At 40.5% G+C, this 23,490-nt stretch overlaps 1 long non-coding RNA gene across 7 annotated transcripts; it reads left to right on the forward strand.

Moving 5' to 3' along the window:
* The first annotated feature begins 1,474 nt into the window (after positions 1–1,474).
* On the forward strand, positions 1,475–23,228 carry LOC308462429. Of its 7 annotated transcripts, none has more exons than XR_013979148.1 (4): positions 1,475–1,582; positions 14,195–14,297; positions 18,800–18,889; positions 22,989–23,228. It is a non-coding gene; the product is annotated as an uncharacterized lncRNA (long non-coding RNA). The 7 variants fall into 7 exon arrangements; XR_013979149.1 differs by having other exon boundaries at positions 18,803–18,889; XR_013979152.1 differs by lacking the exons at positions 1,475–1,582; positions 18,800–18,889 and adding exons at positions 11,992–12,020; positions 18,353–18,435.
* The last annotated feature ends 262 nt before the right edge of the window (positions 23,229–23,490 follow it).

Consider the following 23,490-nt stretch of genomic DNA (forward strand, 5'->3'; position numbering starts at 1 on the left):
AGACTAAAGCTATAAGGAGAGAAATTAGAAGAAAAGGAGGTGCAAAAAACTGCTCCAGCTAAGGAAAAGACCCTACACTAAGGCAAATAAGAGGGGAAGGAGTGTTGAAAGGAAACAGCTGATCGGTGGGATCGGAAGAGAGATAAGGGATGCTAGCGGGAGGGGAGAGGTAAAAGCCCATGGATCCTCAGGATTTTTACATTGGGTCACCCCAAATTCACCTCAATTTCACCATCAGCTCACATAGCATGCCCATGGCTACAGCCTGCACCAAAAAAACCACGCATCCACTGTTTCCTGGGGCCGCAATTGCGCAGAAACGTGGTTACAAAGCACGGATCCACATGGATCCTCAGGATTTTTGCATTGGGTCACCCCAAATTCACCATCAGATCACATGTCTGTGGCCACAGCATGAACCACAAAAATAATACATCCACTGTTTCATTCAGAATATATTTTCTTGTTTTCCTATAAAAACTAGGTGTGTCTTATGGTCGGGTGCGTCTTATGGAGCGAAAAATACGGTATATTAACATGAGGGATCCATTGCCAGTCAGCATAGACAATATTAAGCTAAATGGCCCAATTGTCAGACTCAGTATTCGGCAGCATCTGCATTCTGATACATTATATCAGCATCTATGAATATATATTTCTTTTACTGTTGAACAATCAAAACCAGGAAGTGATTGTTCCGGTTTCCGAACTTTTTTTGGAAGCCGAACATCCGATGGGGCTTCCGCGGCTTCCAATTGGCTGTAGGAGCTTCCTGCAGCCAATCAGAAGCCGCACTTTGTTTTCCAAACATTTTGGAAGTCAAATGGACCTCCGGAATGGATTCTGTTCGACTTCCAAGGTACGACTGTACATGTTTCAAAGCAGCGGTGGCTAATTTGTGACCCCCAGATGTGCCTGGTCTTCATCTCCAGTCATTGCAGACCACTGAGCATGCTGACTGGGGCTGATGGGATTTTGGAGTCCATCAGGACCACAGGTTATCTACCTCCCTTTTCAAGGAAACAGCAGCATCAGAAGTTGTGAATTTATATAAACAGAAACAAACACCCTGTCCCCGGCAGGGTGACCAATAGTCAGTGATAATGGAGAATGTAGAGCAACAGCATATTGAAGGCACCACACTGGCTCTAGTGGGTCCCAAAAGTATTTCTTGAAATCCCAAAAGTATTTCTAGAAGCTAAGGTTAATCAAGGGCAGAGTAATCTTCATAATGCACAGTTGTTATTTGATATACTCAGCCCAGATGCACTGAGGTAGCATTTCAATTACAGAGTAGTTGCATTTTCCGCCAATGAGAAAAAACTATTCTTCCTCCAGGTGGCATATCCATTGCAATTGGAATTGCTGTATGGGACGTGTTTGAAGATGGGCATGCACGTTTAATGAAACTTTTGCTTTAATGTAATTTATTCGCAGATCGAATCCTATACACGGCTGCAATTCTATACTCCACTGAATTCTGGGCTCTGAGAGGCATTATGATGTGAGGCTGTCTAGAATGCTCCCTGTGGAGTTCTGAAGAACTCTGGTTTTGTTTGTACTTTTGTTAAAGCAGAACAAGGTAGGATTTTCTTTTTCTTTCTTTTTTTAAAAAAGCTTAAATTAAACTTTTAACATAAAAAATACCATCTGATCTTTTTTTTTTTTTTTAAAAGCAATTTATTAAATTTTACAATAAAAATAAACATGATAAACAATGTAACATTGATCTTAACATATTTTCACATTTTCTTTGGACTTCCTCACATCTCCCGCTCCCATTTTCATCTTTGAAACATTTTGTCAGCAATTTATCATCTTATTTAAATTCTTATATCCCTTCTATATTTCATAATCATATAATTCTCAAAAGGAGCTAAATTTCACAGTCTTACTTATTTTCTTAAAAACTTCTAAATTTAGTGGTGCTCAGTTATTTTGATCTAGCATCTTATTTAGCATTCACTCAAGTTACAATACTTTTGTAAATAGTTCTTAAATTTCTTCCAGTCCTCCTCAATCCTCTCTTCTCCCAGGTCACGGATTCTGCCGGTCATTTCAGCCAGTTCCATGTAGTCTATCAGTTGTATCTGCCATTCTTCCAGTGTGGGTAGATCTTGAGTTTTCCAATGTTTTGCGAGAAGTATCCTTGCTGCTGTTGTTGCATACATAAAAAATGTCTGGTCCTTCTTTGCCACCCCTTGGCCGACAATACCCAAAAGGAAAGCCTCTGGTTTCTTAGTGAAGGTATATTTAAATACCTTTTTCAGTTCATTATAAATCATTTCCCAGAACGCCTTCACTTTAGGGCAAGTCCACCAGAGGTGGAAGAACGTTCCCTCGCACTCTTTGCATTTCCAACACTTATTATCAGACAGGTGGTAAATTTTAGCAAGTTTGACTGGGGTCATATACCATCTATAAATCATTTTCATTACATTTTCTTTCAGGGCATTACATGCAGTAAATTTCAATCCATTACTCCACAACCTCTCCCAGTCCTCAAACATGATATTATGCCCAATGTCCTGTGCCCACCTTATCATAGCCGATTTAACCGTTTCGTCTTGTGTATTCCATTTCAACAGCAAGTTATACATCCTTGAAAGTACCTTAATCTTTGGTTCTAACAATTCTGTTTCTAGTTTCGATTTCTCCACCTGGAACCCTAGTTTCTTATCATTTTTAAAAACTTCTTTAATCTGAGCGTAATGTAACCAATCTCGCACTTTGTCTTTCATTTTCTCCAGACTCTGCAATTTCCATTTGTCTCCATCCTTTTCTAGTATTTCCCAATATTTTGGCCATTTAGCCTCCATATTGGGTCTTTTTCGGGCCTTGGCTTCCAAAGGTGAAAGCCACCTTGGTGTTTTATTTTCCAGCAAGTCTTTATATTTTGTCCAGACATTAAACAATGATTTTCTGACAATATGGTTCTTAAAGGCCTTGTTTGCTTTAACCTTGTCATACCATAAATATGCATGCCATCCAAAGGTATTGTTAAACCCTTCCAAATCTAACACATCAGTGTCTTCAAGAAGTAGCCAGTCTTTTAGCCAGCAAAACGCTGCGGCTTCGTAATACAACTTTAAGTCTGGCAGGGCAAAGCCCCCTCTTTGTTTTGCATCGGTTAATATCTTAAACTTAATTCTGGGCTTTTTGCCCTGCCAGACAAACTTAGAAATGTCTCTCTGCCACTTCTGAAAGCACTCCGTTTTGTCCAAAACCTGAAGTGTTTGAAATAAGAACAACATCCTTGGCAATACATTCATCTTGATAGCAGCAATTCGGCCTAACAAAGAAAGTTTCAATTTTGACCAACTATCTAAGTCTCTCTTAATTTCTGTCCAACATTTTTCATAATTGTCCTTAAATAGACTTAGATTTTTTGCTGTTATGTTTACCCCTAGGTATTTTACTTTTTTAACCACATTAAGTTCCGTCTCATTCTGAAACCGTTCTGACTCTGTATTAGTCAAGTTTTTCCCCAAAACCTTAGTTTTCTGTTTATTTAATTTAAATCCAACCACCCGACCAAAGTCATTAATCAGTTGTAATACTCTTTTCGTACTGGGCTCTGGCTTCTGCAAGGTCAAAACCAGGTCATCTGCAAAAGCTTTTAATTTATATTGTTTCTGACCGACCTGAATTCCTTCCACCAACTGATCCCTTCTAATCATGTTCAATAGCACTTCCAGAACCGAAATAAATAATAAAGGGGAAATAGGGCAACCTTGTCGTGTCCCTTTTTCAATTTTAAACTCTTCTGTAACCACATTATTAACTATCAGTTTAGCTTTCTGTTCTGAATATATCGCCTCAATCCCATTCTCAAAACCCCGTCCCACTCCCATCTCTTTTAAATTTCCCATCATAAATTTCCAGGAGATATTGTCAAAGGCCTTCTCCGCATCTATAAAAATTAAAACTACTTTTGTATTTATATCTGTTTGCAAAAGTTCCAAAATGTCAATAATGTTCCTTGTATTAGCAAACAGATGTCTTCCTGGGAGAAAGCCAGCCTGGTCCTTATGAATTACTTCATTTAAAACTTTTTTAAATCTATTTGCCAAAATGTCTGCAAATATTTTGTAATCCACATTTAAAAGAGAGATGGGACGGTAGTTCTTAAGTTGTGTCTTTTCAGCTTCCGACTTTGGTATTAATGTGATAAACGCTTCCTTCCACGACTCCGGTGCCCTCCTCCCCTCCATAATTTCATTGCTGACCTCCATCAAAGGTTGTATCAAATAGTCTTTCAATGTCTTATAGTACTTGGAGGTCAGCCCATCTGGTCCTGGAGATTTGCCAAGTTGCATGTTCTGGATAGCTTGTTCGATCTCCTGTCGTGTTATTTTAGAATTCAGGATTGTCCTATTTTCTTGTGACAATTTAGATAATCCGTTTTTTGCCAAAAATTGTTTAATCTCAACATCATCTTGCGGCCCTTGGGTGTATAATTTTTTGAAATATCTCTGGAAACACTTTCTAATGTCCACTGGATTCTGGATGTTTTTTCCATCAACCTCTAAGTTTGTAACAGTATTTAATCTTTGTCTTCTCTTCAACTGCCAAGCTAGCAGTTTTCCACATTTATTCGCCGACTCAAACGTTTTTTGTTTCATTAATTTAACCTTCCATTCAATTTCCTGATTTATCAATTTAGAATATTGTGTTTGATAAAGTTTAATTTCTCTCAGAGTTGGCTGTGACTTCGGATTCACTCTTAATTTCTTCTCTAATTCTTTTATTTTATCCAAGATCTTATCTTTTTTCTCATTTTGTGTTCTTTTCTTCACTGCATTCTGTTGTATCAAGAATCCTCTCATTACAGCTTTGCTTGCGTCCCAGATTATTCTTTTTTCCACCATATTATTCATGTTTATCTCAAAATAGTCCTTCAAAACTTTTTGGGCCTTCTTGGTAATTTCCTGATCTCTAAACAAATTGTCATTCATCTTCCATCTAAAGGATCCAGTTGGTAATAGTGTCATATCCATCTTTACTGCATTGTGGTCGGAGCAGGTCTTTGGGCAGATTTCCACTTTTCTGACCTTAGGTGCCAGGCCTCTAGAAATCCATATTTGGTCGATTCTTGTCCAGGTCAGTTGGGCTTCAGAAAAGAATGTTCCCTCTCTTCCTAGTGGGTTCTTTGTCCTCCAAATGTCAATCAAATCCATATTGTCAATCATTTCAAAAAAGGTTTTAGGTAGTCTGCCGTCTTTTGTAACATTTTGACTTTGTGACTTGTCCATGTTAGTTGATACGACCCCATTCATATCTCCCATCATTATGATGTTGTTGTAGTCTAGATAGTCCAGCATTGTCTCCTGCAACTTCTTGTAAAATTCCGATTTCCCTTCATTAGGTGCATAAATTCCTAATATCAGCAGTTTCTCTCCTTGATATTGTATCTCAATAGCCAAAATTCTTCCATGTTCATCTTTAAATAGGAATTTGGGTGACAGGCTCTCTTTTGCATATATCACTACGCCTCTCTTCTTAACTTTGTCCGAAGATACAAATTCCTGGCCCAATCTTTTATTTATTAACACTTTTCTATGGAGCCTCGTCACATGTGTTTCTTGTAAACAAATAATGTCCAATTGTTCTTTTTTTAATATATGAAATATTTTCTTCCTTTTTTCCGGAATGTTACAACCATTAATATTCCAGCTCAACAGTTGCAGAGACATCCTGAACTATCTGGTTATTTTTCAAGGGGTGGTATCTTCTCAGGGTCTTCAGGTTCCACAGATGCTGATGTTGGTATTGGCGTTGCCTCAGGCCCAGAAGGTAGTTCAATTCTTTTTTGAAGGTCCTCTCCGTGTGTAGACAGGAATTTGTCTCTCTCTTCCAGTGTTCTCACTTTAACCTTTCTCCCTCTAAAGGTAAAAGATAATCCTTGAGGAAATTCCCACCTGAATGGAATTGCGTTGCTCCTTAGTAGTTTAACAAGTTCAGAATAGGCGGTTCTAAGGTCAAGCAGTAGTCTTGGGATATCTTTATAAATTTCAATTCTTCTATCCAACACCTCCAGTGATTTTACAAAGTGTAGTCCCAAAATCTTATCCCTTTCCTCCTTTGATCTCAATGTTATCAAACAGTCTCTGGGCCTCTCCTTCTTTATAAATCTTCCAAGTCTGAAAGCTGACACAATTTTAAAGTCCTTTTCTTCCAAATTCCAGAACTTGGAGAATTCTTTGGTCAAAAACTCAGTTAGATGTCCTTCTTCTGCCTCTTGTAGTGATCTAATCCTTAAGTTGTTCTCACGGTTTCGCAGTTCTATCATCGAGAGATAAATCTGGTGTTCCCCAACTTGTTTAGTGAGTGGTCTTACCTCTTGCTCTAAATTTTCAAATCTTTGTCTGGTGTCCTCAGTCAATTTCCGATTTTCTGCTGAGGCCTCCGTTAGCTGTCCAATTGCTTGTGCATTCTGTACCACTTGTGTGGTTAATTTATTTAAACATTCTGTGTTTTTATCAATCTTTGCTGATTGCGCATCTGCTTTCTTGTCCAAAGCTTCCAATTTTTCAAAGATTTTGTCTAGTACAGAAGCAGATGCTCCTGAGGCCATATCTTCCAGTTGTAACTGCTCTGCTTCGCCCTCTCCCTCCACTTCTGAGGGCAAAGCAGGCACAGATGATCTGCGTGTCTGTGAGGCTGAGGTTAGAGTTGTTAGAGTTGTTTGTTTAGCTCTCCCTCTTTTTCTTGTGCCACTCATTCCAACGTTATCTGTCAGTCAAGGTCACACTGAGTTGTTCCCATGGGAATGGAAAGGTCCAGAGCAAGCAAACAGCAAGGGAATCGAAAGTAAAAAGTGTATGTAAAATCACTGTTATAATCCAATCCTCTAGAGGGAGCTTAATCTGTCTTTCAGAGTCTAATTTAATGTCCAAGAACCTTCAAATGCAAATGTTTAGCAGAGTTTATAAATGGTCACTTTGTTGCAGACAGTGCTTATTTATCTCCAAAAAGAATGTTTCAAATTTAAAAGGTCTCAATACCCTCAGATTGTTTCAAGTTCCAATATACAGTATCCAAATCTGCAGTACTGACAGCTCCCTTAGTACTCAGGCAGCTCCTGACTCTGGGTTTCACCTTCTAATTTGTAATCCAATAAGAGGAGGAAAGTCAAGTGCAAATAGAAATCCCAAATCTTTAACTTAAAGTCTTTACTTTAAGATGCAAGTTCAAATAGATGCTTAGATCTGTAAAACTTAGAGTCTCTTTCTTTCAGCCTCCACTCCTCCAGCTGATTGCTTTTTTTCAAGTTCAATGGCTGCGGAAGACGGACTTCCTGCTTCCACGTCTCTCCGCTCTCAGCCAAGTTCAAGCCAATTTAAGTTTCCCTTTTAAGGTCTCAAATTCAAGTGATTCAGTCTTTTACTCACAAGTTAGTTGCTTTTTCGTCCGGATCCGTAATTTAGCAGGAAAAGGGATCAGCGCTCACCGACAGTAGCAGCGCGGCTTCGCTCCTCAGGCTGTGAAACAGCTCACAGCGCCGCAACCCCCCTCCGCGCTCCGGAGCCCCTTACGGGGTTCCTTCTGCACTTGGAGGGTCGCTCTAGGCGCCCACCGAGCCTCAAGACCCCAGGCTCTTGCCGCCTGGGGTTTTCCAAAGTGGGTCTCCGCTTCGCCGTAGCGGACGACCCGTTGCCTGCGGAGCCTCCTCTCCCGTTCAGAAGAGGACCGCCATTGCCGTTCGCGCCGCCCCCGGAAGTCCCCATCTGATCTTTTAATTTAACAAACAAACCACCCTGAGCTCTTCAGTAATCCATAGGCAATATGGATTAAACAAAGCAAAACAATACAATACAATACATAAAAAACAAAAAACACTACTTATCTTAACAAAACAAAAACAAGAACAAAATCAGAATCAATTAAAAACACATCCCATATTTCCATATCTTGTCTTTCATTTACTTGTTTCGACGACCTCCTCACACCTCCCTTTTTTGTATTCTAGTTCAGTTAGCTATTTCAGCAAATCCTTTTCATCTTTCTCAGTTTTTGACCTATAGTTTATCTTAACACAATCTAACCTTGGTTTTTTCCCCCTTTAGCCCATTAACAGTCTATTTTTACTTAATTCTTTATAACATTTCTGCTAAAGCCATATAACTTCATTCCAGCATCGAACCAAGGGGACTTTCAAAGGCAGATTGTGGCAGGGCATGGACTTTCACAGAAACATCTGAAGGGGAGGGAAGTAAAATACTCAAATGAACATTAAGAGAACTGGTCTACCATTTCTAGTAGATCTGTTGACTAAGCAGCAGTGAAGCCTGAGCACACCTGGCCTCTGAGAAACAGATACTCTATATCCCTCTACTCTTTCCAAGTGGGTGCACCTCCTGTTCATCTAGGGACAGTGCTTGCATCCATGTAGCGATGGGGGAGAAATTAGATGCAGTTAGCGTTTTAAAGCCAAATCTAACAAATTTGCAGTTTCTGAAACAATATGAGAACTGGAACACAGCCGTCCTTCAAAATTTGCACTTATCCGAATTTTGTAATGCAGTTCTTCAACCAGTTTTTACAAAAATACATATATGAGATATAACAGTGTGTAAAAATGAATATATTAGTGAAAATAACATGCAAAAATGCATCATATTAGGGGAAATGGCTTGCAAAAAAAAATGTACATTTGTCAAAACTGCACACAAAAATATGTTCATTTGGAGAAATTTGCAGTAAAATGCTGAGGAATTTTCAGGATGATGAAAAAACACACCAACAGATTTCTGAAGACCTGAATTTAAAATTGGAAAAATGAGACATGTGAGAGGACCAAAGCTGACAGATCCCTCCATCCTTACTTCTACCCACAGCCAAAATTCATTAATCAATTAAAAGTTTTAGGGAGATTAACAGTGAAATATGATATGCCCTGTTGCCTCTGATTTTAGCCTAAGCTCTAGAACTGAGCTTGAAGGGACAGTAAAGTCATTCTCCACTTAAATATCTGGCAAAAGTTTCCCTAATCTGGCACCTGTAAACATCAAGGAACTAATCTTTCATTCATTCATTTAATAAAATTTATACTCTGCTTGATTGTAACAAAAAAACACCACAAATCAAATATACAAAAAGGCAAAACAATGAAATCAAGAGAAAATCACAACCACACTTTAAAGAATACCAATGTTAAAATGCTAAAACAGATTACCTCAACTTTCTAAACATCTGAGTAGGCTCGTCTAAACAGGAATGTCTTTAGCAGGTGACAAAAAGCATACAGTGAAGAATTTCAGTCATAATAAATTTAAATCTACATTATATCATGTGAGTGAGAAATGCATTGATACACACAAACACACAGCAAAATTTCTTGGCTTAATTTGAAAATGAAAGCATGATGGTGTTTGTAACCTTCAGCTATATCATTCTGCAAGATAACATGCTGAAAACAATGGGTTTTGTAAGCTAACCCAAATTTATTGGTGAGCATATTTCTACACAGGGACTCACAACGTATTTTACGTTAGAAGAAGAAAAGGTTTTCTTTACACTGTCTAACCTAGAGGGGGGAAAAGTGGTATACAATTGAGAAGTATACAATGCACCAGTATAAATTATGGGCTTATTGTTCATTGCAATGTAAAGGGTATGTGCGGTGCACTTAACTATTGTATTAGAGAATTACAGAAACCGAATCCACCAAGCAGAAATGGCTTATGTCTGAATAAAAAAAATGTATCTTTAAGAGAGATACAATGTGTTTGGAACCCCGAGGGTTAATGAGAGGTAAGCTGGTGAAGGGGGAGATGAGATGAAGGGAATAAAAGAAGCTGAATAGATGAAAGAACTGATTCAATGGGAGGTATTGTTGGTCACAGCTAGGTGTCCGAAACAAACAGAAAAATGGGAACTGCTTTAACATTGGAGGGAAATAATAAAAAAAAGAACTTATACCACATATTAAAAAGGGCGGGGAGGAGGAAATAAGTAATAAAAGGCTTTCAGGCTATTTCAGTAGAGCCCTCTCCCCTGCCATATATATATATATATAAGAGAAAGAAAGCAGATAAATTGAATTCCTCTCTAACAGCATCTCATACAGAAAGGTTCATTGTCCCCCTTTTCACATCAAGAATTTAATTTTGCATTCCCTTTCTCCATCTGGAGATATGTTCCGAGTTTCCTTACTCTAACTTCTATTATGCTTCCCCCACGGTGCCCTCTGTTTCAGATAGTCTGTATTGATGGATGTTCAGTTCAAATTTAGTGAGGATAGCAGAGAAACATTATGCAGTCTGCTGCCTCTAATTTTCAGCTAAAGTCTTGAGCTGAGCTGGAAGAGACAGTAAAGGTTTTTCGTGTGTGTGTTTTTGTTACTGGCAAAACTTTGGCTGATTTACTTCCCCTTCCCTGGAGCCTGTAAGAATCAGGCAACACTTTCACTCATATTCACATCTAAACGTAGGTTGTATCATGTGAGATGGAAGTGTGTTGATGGTAAACTATTGTTATTGTTATTTATTATATTTCTATACCGCCCTTCATCTGACGATCACAGGACGGTAAACTATTCCTTGGTAGGCTATCACCAACCAACCCCTAAATCACTTATTTCCCACAACGTGTTCCTGGCAACCATATTTACTTGGAAGAAGTCCAGGTTTTATGTATGGTTAGAGAGGTTGTGCGCCACTCCCAATCTCTGCTGAGCAGTAGCAAGATTCCAGGGGTGTTCCACGCACTCAGGGTTGTGTTTCATATGGTTAAGAGTGGTAGATTCGTAATCTGGGGAACCGGGTTCACGTCTCCACTCCTCCACATGCACATGCAACTCTTCTTCTTCTTATATATATATATATATATATATATATATATATATATATATAACAATAACTATAACTATATATATATAACTATATATATATAGTTTTCAGATTAAAATTTTACAGTCACATGTCTGTAAACAAGATTCCAAGGAATCTCTTGGACTTCCCTCCTCCGCTTTGTGGGTCCTATTGTTAATCATTTCCTCCTGCATCTTTTATAATAATCCAGATCTTTTATCTCTCCATTGTCTCCCGAATTCACCATTAAGCTACAAGCGATATTCCAATCCTACTAATGATTTTAACTGTTTACAATGGTCTTTAAGATAAGTTATAAATCCCCCCCCCCCAAATCCTTATTAAAATTTTGGTCTCCCTGATTTCTGATTCTTCCAGTCACTTTAGCCATTTCAGCACAATCCATCCATTTGATCTGCCTTTTTTCTCTGATGGGGACTTTATCTTCTTTCTATCTCTGGGCCAATAACATCCGCACAGCCATGGTCACATACATAAATAGTCTTTTCTGCTCCCCTTCATTCAGGGTTGTGTTTCCATTGGGAAACAAAGCACAGTGGAGACTTGTGTTTTTAAGAAATATGGCTTACTTGCCTTCCAAGTGTCCTGATTTCCCAGGGACAGTCCTGGAATTACGAAAGGCCACCCTGGCTTCTGATTTGATCCCAGAACGTCCCTATTTCACCTGCCAGTGCTGCCGTAGCTGAGCTCAGGGAGGAGGAGCCGGCAATTGTCTTGAATTATGGCAGCTGCAACAGCTGTAGCTGCCAGGGAACATCCTGTTGTCTCTCCATAGCCTCTCCATGGCCGCCGCTGGCCTCCTCCCTTGGACAGCTTATAGCAGATGCTGGAGAGGAGGAGAGGAGGAAGAAAGGTTACCGCCACTGAGGCCCAACTCCACATGATGCACCAGTTCTGAGGGGCAGGCAAAGGGCAGGGCAGGAGGGGAAGAAAATGGGAGTGGAGCAGAGCGCAAGCAGTCTTGATTTTTTTTATTTTAAAAAATGCTTTGTGTGTCTGTGTCTAATCTTGCCCCTTTCTAAAATTTATTTATTGGTGTATGTTTTTTCTTTTTGTATATCTACCAAAGAATAGCATAGCATAGCATAGCATAGCATAGCATAGCATAGCATAGCATAGAATATGGACTCAGGGGGGGGGGCTTTCTCAGGACGGTGGAGGGCTTGTGTGCTGTGTCTTGTTGGGGTAGCGGTGGCAGCACTTATCCTTCTTCTGATAGGAAATGCTCTGTGGGGGAGGGGAATGGGGAGGTCGACGAGGGTCAGTTGGGTGGGCAGTGAGGAATGTCCCTATCTTCATCTGAGGAATGGTAGAGGGAATGGGCTTATTTTACACATATTTACACCTGGGCCTACTTTGGAGAGCATTCAAAGCATTACATCCCAAGAGAGGCTTGCTCCCCACAGCAAGGCAGCATTCGAGTCCAAAATATCCTCTTCTTTGTCAATATTTCAATCTTTTTTTTAAAAAAATGTATATTAAAAAGTATAGGGGTTCCATTTCAACTATACATGAATTCAGTCACTCCTCTGCCCCATGTTGCAGGCCCCATTAGATTACTCCTCATAAACATTTTGATTTCTGGCTTCTCATGGGCCAGATTCAACCAAACTGGTGCACTAGAGGGAACCAGTGCTACGAGTCCTGCTAGCGCAACTGGCGCTCCTCCCTCGCCTCCTCTGTGCCCCCCACATCAGGGACTGGGTCAGGATGACCCTGAGAACAGCCTGTGAGGAAAGGAGAGGGAGATCACAGAAATACTTGTGCTGATGGAACAAATGTAATAGTGCAACATTATATGATGTTGCAATGTTGAATTCCACCCTCTGTGTTTCTTCACACTGACAATGGAATGGGTGTTTGTGCTAGGTATCTATGCCAATGGCTAGAACTGCTTTGTTTTTAAAACAGGGATGAAGCACCTGTTGTCCTCCAGGTGTTTTCAGATGACATCTCTCAACAGCCCCAGCCAGCATAGCCAATGTCCAGGGATTTATTCCCTCCCCCCTCAGCAATTTGTATACAGCTTAATCACAGTCCTCTCTCAGCCCTCTCTGGTGATAAGAGTTGTGGTCCATGAGGGCCACAGGTTTCCTGCCCCTGTTCTAAAAAAAAAGAGGAGGGTGATTCTTTGACCACGAATGACATTGTTCTTTTTTCTGAGGAATGAAAGGGGAAAAACATTCACATAAAGTAATGCATTGCTGGGTTTCTTGGTACAATTACACCTCAATGTATCTAGAGGCAGGTTTTAGAACTCTGCACTCACACCTGTCCCCACACACTGAAATCTCTGTTCATTGTACTGTATCTGGCATGACTTTCCTAGGTACAGAAGACCTTTCCTCCTTAAATCTGGTCAGACTAGTTAACTTGTGTATTGAGTTTACAGGAAGCTGGCCTATACTGAATCAGGGGGTGCAGAAGGCCACAACGAGACTCCTTACGGGGTCCTCGCTGCGGGGTCACATTCACCCAGTGCTATACCAGCTGCACTGGCTCCCGGTGGAGTACAGGATCAGGTTTAAGGTGCTGGTTTTAACCTTTAAAGCCCTATACAGCCTAGGACCCTCGTACCTATGGGACTGCCTCTCCTGGTATGTCCCACGGAGGACCTTACAGTCTTCAAACAAAAACAACTTGGAGGTCCCGGGCCACAGGGAGGTTAGGCTGGCTTCAACCAGAGCCAGGGCTTTTTCGGCCATGGCTTCGATCTCATGGAACGCTCTGTGACAAGAGACTAGGGCCCTGAGGGACTTGACATCTTTCCACAGGGCCTGCAAGACACAGCTGTTCCACCAGGCCTTTGACTGCTTTAACATTGGAGGGAAATAAAAAAAAAAAGAACTTATACCACATATTAAAAAGGGCGGGGAGGAGGAAATAAGTAAGGTAATCCTCACAGAACTTTAGCTCAATGGTTGCCATTAATTTGATTTGAACTGATTTTATAATGAATTGATTTTAGAATGCTGTATTATTTTACTGTTGTTAGCCGTTCTGAGCGCGGCTTCTGCTGGGGAGGGTGGGATATAAGTAATTATTATTATTATTATTATTATTAGACAAATGATATTGTTCTACACTGACTAGTAGCCAGTGGCGTAGGAAGGGGGGTGCGGTAGACTCGTAATCTGGTGAACTGGGATCGTGTCTCCGCTCCTCCACATGCAGCTGCTGGGTGACCTTGGGCCACTCACACTTCTCTGAAGTCTCTCAGCCCCACTCACCTCACAGAGTGTTTGTTGTGGGGGAGGAAGGGAAAGGAGAATGTTAGCCTCTTTGAGACTCCTTCGGGTAGCGATAAAGCGGGATATCAAATCCAAACTCTTCTTCTTCTGCTGCTCTTCTTCCTCCAGCTCTCCCCACCCCCATGCATCTGCCGTCTGCTGTGGAGGTTTCCCCAACCCACTGAAGCAGATTTGGGTGTGGCAGAAGGGCTACAGAGAGGCAGAGATGAAGGTAAGCTCCACTGTGTGTGTCTTAGAATTTCACCAACAGATTTAGGTCCCTGGGAGTCACAGATACCTGGCCAAGCTATTCTTATGGTTGCAGAGTGGGTTGCCATTCAGCTGTACCTACCCATCCTCCCGCTGCTTAAAATTGAGTATGCAATAAGAAGACCAATTATTTTTAAAAAAAACAAAGAGTGAAGAGATGTTTTGGAATAGGCATTGCTATCAAACTCAATGATAACAGTGCTTTGCACACTTGCCTGAGAGTAAGCCCCACTGAACACAATAGAAAGGGCTTCTCATAAACATGCATAGGATTATGCTGTTAGTTCTGAACAAATGTGTCTAGGATTGGTGTGTTTATCTATTATGGGTAACTGGCAGTTTCTTCATTGCTGACTCTGTGTCAACAGCTTTGGCTGATATAATTGTGTTGCTGCTTATCTGTACCAAAGATCTCCTCGGCTATTGAAATTTCATGTGGAATAATCGAAATGAGTGGCAAAGCTCAAGTGGCACAGGGTCAGTATTTGACAAGCTATACATTTACACATTTTAGAAACAGAGGGCCAGTGTTCAATAGACACTTGTCATAGCTTTTTCCTTTAAACATCATGATATGTGTAATACATACATAATATATATTTGTAATACTTTCACAATACAATATTTGTAATACATAGGTGATTCATGCTAAATGACTTGGCTTGCACCGTTGTTGTTGTTTTAATATTTTAGCAATATGGTTCAAATCAGCCTCTCTCCCTTGGTATATTTTTTCCACAATCATGGCTATTGCTGCTTACAACACTCAGTTGGTGCTTGCACCATGAACTGGAGCCAAGCCCAATCACATCAATATAAGCAATATTTGCAATAGAATGGATTCACTGTAGCACCACAGCAATTGTTTGTCAGTGAAAGCACTCTTTACATGTGGTTTTCTGGGGCTTCTCCTTACCTCCTGAAAACAATTTTGGGAAGTAGAGGTTTGGGGGAGGATAGCAGAGAAAGCCTTCTTGTGCTAATGGAAATCCTTGCACAGGCTTCAGCCAGATTCTTAGAAAATTGAGGCAATTTTAATCTGCTTCAGTATTTTAACTTTTGTATGTTTTAAAGTAGGGTTGTAATTTTTCTTTGATTTTCTTGTTTTATGTTTTGTAAACTGCTTTGTGATTCTCCATTAGTCTGACTTCACCCCCAGAGGCACATTCCATTGTCTCTCAAGACAGACGGATGTCAGCAACGACAAACCTCTTTGATGATTTTTTCCACAATCAAGCAGTATATACATTTTATGAAACAAACAAACAAATAAATAAACTATCAGGACTCCTTAGTTGAATCCCACCAACTATTTGAAATGTTCACATCATATAATTTAATTACCATTGTAATTTGCTGAAAGCATAACCAACAAAATTTACTCCATAGTTTCTTATTTTCCACCAACCAGTGGGATCTTTATCCACTGGTCTTTCATTCCTTCACTTCCGGAACTTTCTCTGTACACAGCCATTCCACCCAGCGGCAAAGCCCTCTTCCTAGAGACCCACGGGTTACATCTATTGAACTCAATGGAACTTACTTCTGAGTTGACATGTACAGGATTGCACATAAAATACTTTTGTGTCGTGATTTCTGCAATTGTGCAAAAAAGGCACTTGATCACAGCTCTATTTACACAAATGTATTTAATGGTACTGTGTGATGCTGAATGAAGTCTTTCTCTCACACCCACACTCCACATTTATTAAGGCCAAGCATTATGTTACTCATGCCTTTTGCTTTTGTGTGGCTGATGCAGTAATGGGTGCTTTCCTCCATGGTCCCAATCCAACTCAGAGGACTTATGTGCCAGTTATTTATAGAGTAGTAGGGGGAATCAGTCATACAAGGGCTAAAGTGATGAATAACATCATGTCTAATTTGACCCTCAAATAACTTTCGCCTCATATGTTTTCCTTTCCTGTCTGTACACATGACTAGGGGGGCTAATTATATGCCCAACAACCATTTTTAAAGGAATGGGGAATGTCTTTGAACTGAGTAGCAGAGGAGGGGAGAGAAAAAGTTGCTTAACCCTTTCTCCTATCCCACTACAACTCCCCCCCCCCCCCCAGTTTTCACCCACAGGCTGCTTTTTCCCATGAGGCTCTACTTATATGCAATGGTGGCAATAAAGTTTGCCTTATTTCATCATCAAACCTTTATTAGCATCTCATACAAACATTCAGAATAAATAGGCCAGTGCGATCTCATCGCCATTTCAACAGTACAGTCATTTGCCAAAGGGAAGAAGAGGCAAACAATCTATTTCATCTCTGTGAGTCTCCAGCAAGGGAAGCATCCTGTATTGTACTTCGGCAACAAAAAGTCAAATAGAGGAACTTAGCTACTGTCTTGGTGAGCTCCTGGTCTCTCCCCTGTAATAAGAAGCGTATTACCTCTGTCTCTGGTTTCCATGTTGGAATACATAGATGGTCTAGAAATTGTTGGCGGAGATCATCATACATTTTACATTTAAGGGCCATGTGAGCTAGAGTTTCCACCAGGTGGGCATCGCATGGGCAGATCCTCTCTCCTTCCGCCATACCCGCAAACCTACCCCAAAGGAGGTTAGAAGGATTATAATTGAACCTAGCCAGCGAAAAAGCTCTTCTTTCTTGCAGGTTTGTTCACTGAATGCCACAGATCATGGACAGAACCTGTTACAGCAAACACAGTTTAAAACAATTATTTCCAGATAATACCTTTATAGAACATGAGGAGTGCCCTTCTGGATCTGTCCAGCATCCTATTTTCCACAATGGCCCACCAGATGCCTCTGGGAAGCCCATAAACAAGGCATAAGGGCAACAGTACTGCTCCACGACTTCTCCCCAGCACTGGCATTCAGAGGCATGTAGTGTCCAATAGTCTATAGTCATGACAGCTAGCAGTCATTAAGAAGACACATCACCAAAAACAGAGGAAGTGCATTACGAAAAAAGAGAACACACAGATTATACATATTTTTGAACACACCAGAAACGGGGAGTGCGTGTGCCCACGCCTGCAACCTCCCAAATTCCTCTGCAAGGAAGCTGTCATCTGCTCATGTGCAAAGGCTTCTTGAACTGTACACACCTCACCTTAACCACAACTTGTCTTGTCACATCAGATGGAAGTTGGTTTGCAGGGAAATGCATCATCAAGGAGCAGGATACCGCTGGATTGCAGCTAGTGCTTTTTCCAGGGCAGGGGGACACAGGGGTACGCATACCCCTAAATATTTTATGACTCTTTGTACTTTGTATTTGTTTTTGTCGATTTGAACTATAAAATGGTGTTTTTCTTGAGTCAAAATGAGAGTACCCCTAAACATTTTTTTAAAGAAAAAAAGCACTGATTGCAGCCAATGTCATGTGTAGACTACTTCAGACACCAGTGGTGGGAATGCAGTGGAGCAGGAGTAAATGGCAATGTGGACATACCCTACTACTTATCTTTAAACTGGACTTGGACCAGACAGCCATTCAAATAAAGGACACCTTCAAATAGAGCACTGTGATAACCCTTCAAATGGAGAATTGTCCTCTGTGGATTTGGACATATGGCTATCATAGAAGCCACTGAATTTGTTTGATTTCCTTGTATAAAACCACCTACATTTTGGATTAGTGAATTCCATAGTTTAGCTGTGCACTATGTCCTGAAGTTTCCCTGGTTCAGCTTCATTGGATAATCCCATGTTCTATTATTATGAGAGAGGTAGAACTTCTCAATAACCACTTTCTCCAAACCATGCAGAATGTTATACACCTCTATATGATGCCTCTTACATCCCTGTTTTCCAAACTAAAAATATATAGTGAGTTTTGCCAGCCCCATGATCATTTTGCTTGCCCTTTACTGAGCTTTTCCAGTTTTGTAATATCCTTCTTGAGACGTGGTGAATTGTACCCAATATTTCACTTGTGGCTGCACCACAGATTTGTAAAAAGACATTGCATGATATTGGCAGTTTTGTTTTCAATTCTCTTTGATATTGTACGCTAATCAGAATTCACCTTTTCACAGCTGCCAACACTGAAGAATTTCTTACAGACTTTGCAAGAAAACCAGTTTTCCTCCCCAGGAGATTTCCTCCTCATTCAAAGCATGTTCGTTCCAATAAATTAAAAAGAGAAAAGTAATTTCCTATACAGTGGTGCCTCGGGTTACATATGCTTCAGGTTACATACGCTTCAGGTTACGGACTCTGCTAACCCAGAAATATTACCTCAGGTTAAGATTTGCTTCAGGATAAGAACAGAAATCGTGCTCCGGCGGTGCAGTGGCAGCAGGAGGCCCCATTAGCTAAAGTGGTGCTTCAGGTTAAGAACAGTTTCAGGTTAAGTACAGACCTCCGGAACGAATTAAGTACTTAACCCGAAATACCACTATACTTTTGAAAGAACTAAGTTACACTAACAGCCCGATCATGTTTACTTACCCACAATGAGTTCTGTGCAACTTACTTCCAAGTAGGCTGGAGCCAGAGCCACACTTACATGGGAGTAACCTCCACTGAATATACTGGGACACAATCTGGACTAAGTATGCATTAAAAACTTGGTAGGTGCTGATATGTATTTTTAATTATAGCATTGCATGCAGATACAATTGCATAAGAGAGTTGCTGATCAGTTAAAATATAAGTAAATACAACAGATCAACCTTGGCCAACCTGCTGGATGTTTTAGACTACAACTCCCAACAGCCCCAGCTTGCCGAGCTTAGTTGGCTGAGGCTGATGGGAGTTGTAGTCCAAAACTTCCAGAGGGCTGCAAGATGGCAAAGGCTGCAATGAATTTTAAATCAATGGACTTAAGGACCTCCCTTTATTTTATAAAGACACCTTGCCTCTGTAAAAGTACCTTGATGTTGTTTTCCGTCATTTTAAATACATATAGCCACAAGAATGCATTAATCTGATGCACAAGTTATATATATATGTATGTGGCATGTGTTCTATAGAGATGCATCTGAAAATGCAGGTAGACAAGATCTATCTATCTATCCATCCATCCATCCCTCCATCCGTCTAGAGAGCTTGAACTGCAAAACAGCCGTGTCAGAACTCAGATGGTTAACATTCGCTTCTTGCTGTTTTATTGCATATTACTGTGCGCTCCTGAGCAGCAGGAGCAGATTCGAGCAATTACAATCAAGTCAGGGCACACGCCGTGGCTGAGCAACACGATCATGATGAGGATACTGATGAGGCACTTATCGAAAACCCCACATCATCCACACTCATCAGCCACAACATGTCACCCCAAATGAGGCATCAGCTGCCTTCAGAAGGCTCATTGCACACTGTTTACAGCTTTCTCTAGGCCCACTTTTGATTTTGCAGTCAGGGCTTAGTTCAAACAGCAGCTGACTGGTTCCAGGGCTCAGTGCAGCATCCCTCTCAGGCTGTAGGCAGGCTCCAGCACAACAGCAGGGCGAGCTGCAGCAGGGAAAGCGGCTTTCCCTTTCCACGCAAAGGAGAGTCATGGGCTCTTTGCTGTAATTGCGCCATTATTTAAGTGAGAAATTAATATCAGCCGCCGGGAAATAAAAGGAGAGGAAGAGAACGCACACCTTCTGTCACCTGTTCTTTTTCTTCACATTTTAGCTTCTGCAAGTAGTATTTGAATTAACACAAAAAGAAAGAAAAAGTTGGATGTAAGTGCATTTGAGACCAACGCATTAGGCTGCAATCCGATACACACTTACTTGGGAGTAAGTTCCAGGGACTTATTTCTAAACAAACGCATGGAGGATTCTGATGTTAGTGACTTTAATCCCACTATTAAATAATTAGTGTCCAGTGTGATATACATGCTTGGGATAGAAAACCTGATTATTTTGCATCCATATCACTTTCACATATTTTTACCCATCATTTAGTTCTGTTCCTTTTGCTCATTAATCTGTTCTCCCCTCAAAATAGACACTTTAACACATAATTAACTGTGCATTTTCTCTCAAAATACATATTTTGTTGTGTGTTTTGAGTTGCTTAAATTGTGAAGAGCCATGATGCAACATTTGAAGAAGGGCGGATTCTGTTGACTGGCTAAGTTCTGATCTGCACATTAGTCACAGAGATCAAGTCCATGAGCAAATTATTTTGTATAGGAATTTGCAAAGATCTAATTGCCCAGGCATGCCTAATATTTTTAAAGAAGTGTTAGGTCAACTGTTGAGATCCTTGGTCTTCACTAATACAACCCTACCCATTTCAGTGGGAATTGTGGAAGCTCAGCCCAGCAATCAAGGAACTGGGCAGTTTTATTATCCTTACTAGAACACATTTCCTAAGTTTGAACATCTGGAGCATGAAGTTGCCTTAGGCTGTGATGTCAAGTATATTTAGTGGAAATTCCATCACTGCAGATAAATAATCTGGGAAGCATTGTGTCATCTTCATTCTCAAGACAAGGACTCAGATTGGCAAGATGTTTAGAAATCCAATGGGTAAATAATACATTAATTAATTATTACTGATAGTAATAACTGGGTTATTACTAAATAATAAATTTATTATCGATTAAGATGAGGAGGAGGGCGTACAGATTGCAGCACTAAGGCTGCAATCCTATACTTATATAGTTGGGTGTAAGTCCCATTGAATTCAATGGGGCTTACTTCTGAGTAGACAAGTATAGGCTGGCACTGCATGTCTCATTGGAGGATGGGGACAAATTGGTCCAAAGGGATAAAGTGCAATCCTAAATTACATTAACAATGGACAGTGTTCATCAGGGCTATTTTCAAACATTTGTAAGAACTCGATCACTGAGTTTGGCAGTATCTACACTTTGGAACTTCCTACCAATTGATATGTAGCAGGTGCCTTCACTGTATTCTTTTTGATGCCTGCTAAAAAAAAAATCTTGTTTAGATGCTTAGAAATGCTGGTGTGAGTTTTAATCTGGTTTTGTATTTTAACTTCTTGTTTGTTTTAATTCACTGTAATCCCCCCTCCCCGATTTTATGATTTTGTCTTATTGTAAACTTCTCTGAGGTTTTTCCAATCAAGTGGAGTATCAGTTTCATGAAATAATATATAAAGAAATAAACAGTCCAAACACTGCTGAACATCAAGAATTACAGCTTGATCCTAACCCTTGCTAACATATGAAAGAAATGGGGATCTGTACCAAGTTCTTCATCATTGTGGCACTGCTAAACAGGGAGACAAACTGGCATTGCAAGGATGTGATAACAGTACCACAAGTCAATCTAAGTGTGCAAAAATTAAGGAGCAGCATGGCAACCCCTTTTCTAAATGCATTCGGGCCGCAATTCCAAGCACGCCAACTTAGATATGGATCCAAATTAAATCATTGAGATTTATTTCAATGCAACATGGTTGGATCAAGAAACTATCTGAAGTCCAGTCATCACAGCATTCTTTCCTGCTTACGAACCAGCAGAGGCGTATTTAGTTTCCTGGCTTATTTGACCTAACAAGCCAGATCTCTCATACTTAAATTACACTGAAGTGCAAGTACTGTACGCCGATCTAATTGTTTCATGGATTACAGCCAAAGTTCCTGATCAAGAGCCCCATACATTTCCCTGTGTTCATACAGAGACTGTGCAGGCATAGACTGCCATTAACTTCAATGGAGAGAGGAGCTCCATTTGTACACAAGGTAGATCCGGCCCAAGGCATTTAGCCACTTGAGGCAAACCACAAAATGGGGCTCCTTCTCTCTGCCAGGGAAGAAGGGGTGAGTGAAGAAATAAGATTCCAATAGATTCAAGTTAGAAGAAAAGAAATTCTGACTGAATATTAGGAAGAACTTTCTGACAGTGAGCTGTTCAGCAGTGGAATGCACTGCCCCAGAAGGTGATGGGCCCCCCTTCATTGGAGGTTTTGAAACAGGGTGGTGTGCCCATTTGTCTTTTTTTTTTTAGCTGTGATTCCTGCATTGCCTGGGGTTGGACTAGATGACCCTTCCATCTCTACCATTGAACAGAATTGAGTTCCCATAAGCTGGAATGGCATTCTTAAGACGAGTGCTTCTAAATAACATGCAAGCTGAAAAGGCCGTGGAGGAGAACTTAGCTATGTTATAAGTGGGATAGTGTGCATAGATATACATTTAAAAGTACTCAGCTTTGATCGTATAACAATATATACTGCTAGCTATTCTTACAAATGCACACACCTATATAAAATTGAATTATATGCCTGGAGTGTGTGTGTCTGAGATCTGTTTTTGGGTCATCATCTAACTCTTTGTGATGCACATTCTAAATTAGGCAAGAGGGATGCGCCTTTCAAATGCAGATCATGTTTGCCTTTAGAAGAGCAATGAGAACACTTGCCACTTTCAGAACATTTATGTGCTAGAAGTACTGTTAGCAGAAGAGCAGTTTAGATAAATTCAAGACTTTTTTTTTGCTGATCACAAACATTAAGCTTCACACCTGAAGCCCTCAACCCCCTGCTGTGCTCTAATCCTAGCATCATTCACTGCTAGAGACTCAAAGCGCTGTGCCACTGCTCTCAAACATTTGATTGCCCTTCGTTTGAATGCCACCACCTGCAAAAATGCGTTTTTTTATTCCCTTTTGAGCCTCTCGAGGAGGAAGTAAAAAATGATAATTCATGGCAAACATTAATTAATTGTTTACAAGATGATCTTTTCTTTTTCTAACTTATGTTCAGGAGACATATTGAGCGGCGAGATCCTACTCTTCATGTCAGAGTTTGTCAAGAGGCCTCCGTTGTTGTTTATCGCTCAAGCATAGGATAGACTGGAGGTCATTGTTTCTTCAGCTCAAGTAGCCCTGTCTGGCTCTTGTTTGGAGAATGGAAGCGACATGCATGATTTCCCCGTTGCAAAAAGAACTACCGGGTCTAGGAAGGAACAGGGGATTTAACAGTGTAAATAAACATTTCCCTCCACCTTCTGCTCCGTGTGATTTTTTAAAAAGGTCAAGAGGCACCATTGCTGTATTTTAAAAGCCTCAAATTATGTTTTAAGAAACATATCACTAAACTCACAGAAACCTGATCAGAACTGTTAAGGAGCTGCTGTGATTGTATTCGCCCTTGAGTTCAGCAACCATGAGAAGACCCACCAGAAGATGCTAAGGCAATTAAATCTGTTTGGAGTTTTCTAGAAATCACTGGGGTTTGCTGCCTGGCAACTGTCAGTAAGCTCAAG

Source organism: Podarcis pityusensis (genome assembly GCF_964106645.2).
Source record: "Podarcis pityusensis genome assembly, chromosome: 1".
NCBI classification, from domain to species: Eukaryota; Metazoa; Chordata; class Lepidosauria; order Squamata; family Lacertidae; genus Podarcis; species Podarcis pityusensis.